We start from the raw sequence: 6,554 nt of genomic DNA on the forward strand, positions 1-6,554 counted from the left end.
AATGATAATTGATTCTTTGTAAATGGTTCCACAGTCTGTAATTAGAGAAAAAGTTATAGTTTTATTCAATAATATCCAGCGGTAATTGGATCAATTTGGATTTATAGGTTACTTTTCATGTCCTGGACCAAAAAAGTTAACTGTTAATCTTTCCACAACTGTCTTACCATGTATTTCCAAACTTTCAGTTTTTATTTCAGATTCCCAATATCTACAGATTTTTTGTATTTAAATTTACATTTGTATTTTCTATGCTATTGTTTTTACGTATTTTATCTGGATCAAGGTCTACGTGAATTTTGTACTTGTTATATCTTTTAAATATTTCCTTTGAGGAATTATCTAAATTGAGCATTTAATATCTAAACTAAGTCACTATATTAGGTCTTATCAATAATTGTTAATTTCACCGACTGAGGCCACCATCCGTCGGGGTCATCAGTACAGTGTGGAGAGCAAGTCATTACCCATACAGCAGCTTCTCTTTCTCCATTCAGCCGATGAATCTAAAGGAATGGCAGTGACCGATACAGTTTGGCACCTGCAGCATTGCAGGAGTTGCTAGTCAATGTTTAATTCAACGTAGGACGGCCTCAGGGATACCAGCTCTGGAATTTTCCTCAGGGTTTACTCCCAAAGTCTTCCCCATGAGTGGGAATAGCCACAAGGCAGTGGAGATTTGAGATCAGAGTTTTCCTTCTCCTAGATGAGCTGCCAACCATGGCCGATGGGCCCCATCTGCTTGAATAACGGTGTGGAATTTTCCGAAATAAAACCTCCCTCATCTGCCCAAACCATCAGATCAAAGCATCCTTCCATAACACCTGTTACTGGTTTATTTTCCTCTTTCAAAAAGAACAGATGACTGTCAAATTAAGGCTATCTGGTTGTGATTATTTAAGCAGCAACATATTCAGATTTTCACACCCGTTTCTCATTTATCACAACAATCTTTTGTGTTTTAAACAGTCAAAAATAACAGTTCATGCAAAAGGTTTGTCTGAAGATATAATCAGCTCAGTCAAAGACTTCAATGCAGTTAAGTCAGGTGAAAAATTCCAGGTGTAAGGAAATAATCAGATGATATTATCAAGTTTATCTTACAATTCCTTTCTAGATACTACTAATAATCTAATAATACCACATGATTTTCCTCCTCTGCCGCATTAACTTTTGTTTTGAACATCTTTTCTCATCAGCCTCATGTCAAGGTCATTGTAATTAACATTAAACATTATGAACAACCACTCACATCCTTTTTATCCAATTACAATATGTTGCCATCAAAGTTACTGTTTTTAAAGCAACGTTCTGCTTCTATTGTCCACACTTTCAAACCAGATCTCTGTAAGAGTGCTGGAGATTCCATTCCTAAATGTAGATTGAACCCATGAGCACTACCTCACTTCCATTATTTCTGTTTCTGCACTATTTTTAACTATTTGCTTACTGTAATTGATCTACTTATTTAATTTTCCTATATTATCATGTATTACATTGTACTGATGCTAATAAGTTAACAAATTTCATGACATATGCTGGAGATAATAAACTTGATTCTGATTCTGATATCCTGGAGCAGTTTGTAGCCAAAATGTAGTCTTTAGGCCACAATTTACAGTATGTGACTATATTGTTGGTGTTTGATGGGTTTAACAAAACTGCACAAGGTAAACATAAAATATTTTTATTTAATAAAAAAGTACAAAAACAGTTAAGTTTTATTATCCTGCTTGGTCCTGTTTTTATCTATAAATTTATATATGTGATTATTTGCAAATAAGTTATAGATCAAAGGTGAAATACTTAGCACAAGTTTAGATGCATTTTGGGAAAAATAATTTGGGAAAGAGTATTTAATGAAAATAATATAAAAGGAGTGATTTTAAAAAGCTGTTCTGTCATCAAAGTCTAAAGCATTTTTGCCGAATGCTTCCTATAGTTCACTTACAGCTCGATTTAAGAACCATTGAAAAGTATTAAAATAAAATCTATGTATGTTGTTTCAGATGTCTACATTAAGTTTCTGAGTAAATTAAATACTTGTCAAATTTGAAAAATAATGCTAATAATTGTAAGTCTGTGCAATTAAGAAAACTGGTCAATTTTGTTTCCCCCAGACAAATAATTTTCACAGCTGGGGAGTATGGCCAGTTTCTCATATAATTTGGCCAATTTTAATCTTAAACCAGTGCAAAAGATCATGTGAAACATGACCATGCCATCTGCTCCTTTATCTTCTAAAGATCCCCAGTAACTTCCACTGGCTTAATCGTGTAAAAGAGACCAGGTAGAGTTAGTCAGACAATGAACAAGCATCTTTGCCAAATTACTTATTTGTCTACAATACCAATGCTGATGGAGAGCAAGGTAAATCCATTTTAGTATACCTAAGCAACTTTCAGTAGTTTTTCTCCAAAAATAAAATTTTGCACAAATATAATACAGTATATTAAAAGGTCACCATTCCTAGAGTTTGTAGATGACATCGCCCTACTGTCTAGCTCTAACCAACAGATGCAAGAGAAATCACTCTTGATTGTTAGTTCCACCATGCTGGGTCTAAGACCAAATGTAAATAAAACGAAAGTGATGAAGATAAACTGCTCCAACAATAGACCCATCGTGATGAGGGATACAACCCTTGGTGAAATTACTTCCTTTGTCTATCCTGGAAGTGTTGTGAGTGCATATGGTGGAATGGATGAAGATGTCAAAGCCAGGATCAACAAGGCCAAGGTAGTTTTCAACATCTTGAAGACAGTGTGGACATCCAGGGTCATATCAAGGAAAACCAAAATCAGAATCTTCAACTCCAATGTTAAATCAGTGCTCCTATCTGGCTCTGAAACCTGAAGCTCCACAATGAAGACTCAACAAAAACCACAGGCTTTCATCAACCAGGGCCTGAGAAGGATCCTAAACATCAGATGGACTAATGAACAAAGTAACCAGACACTGTGGGAAAACACCAAACAGGAATCAATAGAGATAGAAATACGTAAACGGACATGAAGATGGATTGGCCCCACCTCCAGGAAGCCAATCAACCACATCACCAGGCAGGTATTAAAATGGATTCCCCAAAGAAAGAGGAAAAATGGGACATCCAAAGAACACATGGAGGAGAGACATCAAGGCTGAAATTATTTGATGGGGACACTCCTGGTTTACTCTTGAAACTAGTTCAGAACAGAGATTCAAGGAGACAGGGAAGTCATCAATGTAAGGGCCCAGCAAGAAGAACAATAGATCATCATTCACAATAGAAAGGTAAACACCAAGCACTCTGTCCCTGATCTGTCTGGGAAGGGAGATAGGGTGAGAGAAGTTCAAGAAATAGAGATGTGGGTGATGGATGAATACTCCATCAATCACAGTGCTGTGGGGGGTTGGGGGAGTGGTCGCGGCATTCTGGGGAAAGCCCTTTCTCCTGAGAAAGAAGGACATCTCCCCATGGGTCCCCCCTCCTACCGTTCAGATCTGCTCTTCCTGCCTCCATAACTTAGTGTTATATCACATTCCATTATCTGCAGCACCCACCTGTCAGGCCCCAGTTTCTGTCACTGTTTTCACTCTTCACTCCACCTGTCACTTCTTCTCACCTCAGTCCACCAGCTCTGACCTCATTCCTTCCCCTTGCTTCTTCATACCTGTCATCTCCCTTCTACTCTACCAGTCCAAATGAGGGGCATCAACTATCCATACCCCACTATAAAGGCTGCTCGAACTGCTAGGTTCCTCTTACTCAATTTTAATTTTTTTTCCAGTTTCCATCTTCCTACGTCTCCTTAAAAATATGTTGTTCTGTCTATTTCTGAGGCCTCTTCACCCAGCCCCTCTATTACCCTATTCCCTTCCTTTTCACTTCTATTCAAGTGTGAATAGAAGACCTGCTTACTCTTTGCAGACACCCACGCAACAGAAGAAAGTCCAAAGAATGAATGACAGGAAGACATTAGAACCCTAAACCTCTCCTACCCTCCTCCAGTCACTCATCATGGACACACAGTCCCCACTTGTCCCTGTTCCCATCAGGCCACAACACCTCTCCTATTTACTTCCTACTCCACAATTATTTTGTATCGGACTCTATCACTGCCCTTTGTTGCCTCCACGTATCACCTTCCAATCCCTGTTACTAATTCCATTCTTCCCTCCTCCATCAGCCTATCACCTTTCTCCACTTGCATCCATCTATCACTTGCCAGTTCTTGCCCCACTGATGTACCAGCTAAATCCCCTATACACTTTCAGCTCAGTTGAAGGGTCTCAACATAAAACATCAACAGATCAGTTCCTTCTACAGAAGTTGCCTGTCCCTCTGAGTTTCTCCAACTTCATCTTTAATAACCGGTTTAAACTGGCAGAAAGCAAATGTAAGCAAGATGTCAAGAATTTCTTTGTGTGCGCTGAAATGTTCAATAAAGTGAAAGAAACATGAAAGAAAAGCTTTAAAAATTGCTTAGCATTTAGATAATCTGACAGGCACAAACATTTTTATCTGCATAGATGAACTATGAATGATTTTGCAGCCAGAAAGATGCTGTCACTAATTTGGCTTTTCCATTGGAAAGGTGAACAAACATCTTCCTTTCAAGAATTCTTTGATTCTTGTTGAGGCTAGATGTCAGGGAGGGGTAGCACCTCTGGTGGAGAAACACGTCATGTCCTTTTCAGGTGGTTTGTCCACCTCTGGTCCCTACCTGCAGCTAAGCTTTCACCTGTGGCTCCCTGTCGCTGTCTGCAACAGCGGCCACACCCTGGGCAACGGCTTCGACAAGCCGGCTAAACCAGGCGAGATAGCTGACAGGTCTCAAACTGAGATGTCTATACCAGTATGTAATGTTACGAACCCCATAACTGGGTCACTTACCAGCAAAGATAGAGAGGTCCGTTGAAGTCTGGTGGTACAATTTTTAACAGTATTTATTGATAAAAATACACAAAAATACTATCAATGCAAACATACAGATAATATGCATCGTCAATACTAAATCTAAAAGTGCAGGTATAATAATAATCAATAAGAAATAGCTCTATCGTTGTCTAGGGGATAATGTATTGTCCGATGGAAATATAAAAGTCACTCAGTTCATTCGGGCTGCAGTCTTTGGTTGGAGTCAAGAGAGAGATTTTAGAAACTTGCCAGCTTTTCCTTTTTATGATGTCGATCCTTCGAAATTTCATTGGTGTGGCCTCTTCGTTAGCTTCGTTCTTCCGTGGTAAACCCGCCAATTCCTAGGCAAAGGAAAAGGACGCACACGGGCCCCCCACCGGCTGTCGCTGTTAAACGCTGTCACGGGATTTCTAGCGTTTCTCCTGGTGCGTCTGAAGGGGTTGTTCCCCAGACCCTCTTTTATCCCCACTCACGGGGTCTCAGCTGCCAATCAGGTTGGGATGATGCAATCCCTCAACCAGCCCACTCTGGTCATTCCCTGAGGGCTTCAATGAATAGTACAGTACTCAATACACACTTCCGTCTCCAAGAGACAATGGCCGTTATCCGTGGCCTTGTCTTGCTGAGGGACCAGGACACATTCCAAAAACCTTTAGGATTCTCTCTCATTTCCTGGGTCCCAGACCTGAATTAATAGCGATCTTGCGATTCTCAAAAAGGAGGGGGCTACTTTGTACCCTTCGGCCCCTCAGAGTTGTGGCACATTCGTAACAGTGAAGACAGACTCCGGCGGACTGAGTGGACGAGACCAATGGAAGGTCCAACGGTCAAGAAGGCAGTCTCTGCAAGTGTCGTGGAACACATAGAGCATGACAAGACACAGAAAATGTCCTGGTCATCCACTGTGCCTAGTCCCTTCCCCAGCCATCTCGACTCTTGTCTTGCCACTGGATCCAGATGGGAATTGGGAAGAGGGAGTGAGGCTGATGCTGCGCAACTCTCCCTCAATAAAATCCAGATCAAGCACTAGTCTTGACACCATCATCATTATCATAATGGTGTCGGGGTCTTCATCAACGATGATGGGCGAACAACCAACCAACCAGATGTTTCTTATTTTCAAATTTGAAATATTCCTGGTTAATTAACTCAATTGAGCTAACAGAGGTCTTAACAGACAGCTTTAGTATGTCTCTGACACAGTCGACAGTCCCTGCAGGGTTCAGGGCAACCACCGTTGTTTCAGTGCCAAGAGAGTGATGGTAACTGGTCTAAACGATTACTGCCCAATGGCAGACTCCAACAGACATGAAGTCATTTGAGTGCTACAGAGATACTTAAGTTTGTTATTGGCATATCCACTAGTGAAAGGCAGCAGAATATTTTAAGATGTGGAACCTTTTTAATAATGATTATTGCTACATAAAATGTCTGCTTATAAACACAAACACAAAACAGGTTAGTTCATTAATCAACTTAAATTCCTCTAATAACACAATGAAATAAACCAGACAGAGAAAACACATTCACTTTCACAATTTATTTAATTAACATTGTCTTAAATTGTCCTGAAAATCTAAGGATTAAAACAAACTGGTCATTTTATTTTTGAAAAGGCAAGATTAATCATGCTTAGTCATACTTACAGTTCATT

This window comes from Hypanus sabinus, chromosome 3 (assembly GCF_030144855.1).
Source record: "Hypanus sabinus isolate sHypSab1 chromosome 3, sHypSab1.hap1, whole genome shotgun sequence".
Lineage (NCBI taxonomy): Eukaryota > Metazoa > Chordata > Chondrichthyes > Myliobatiformes > Dasyatidae > Hypanus > Hypanus sabinus.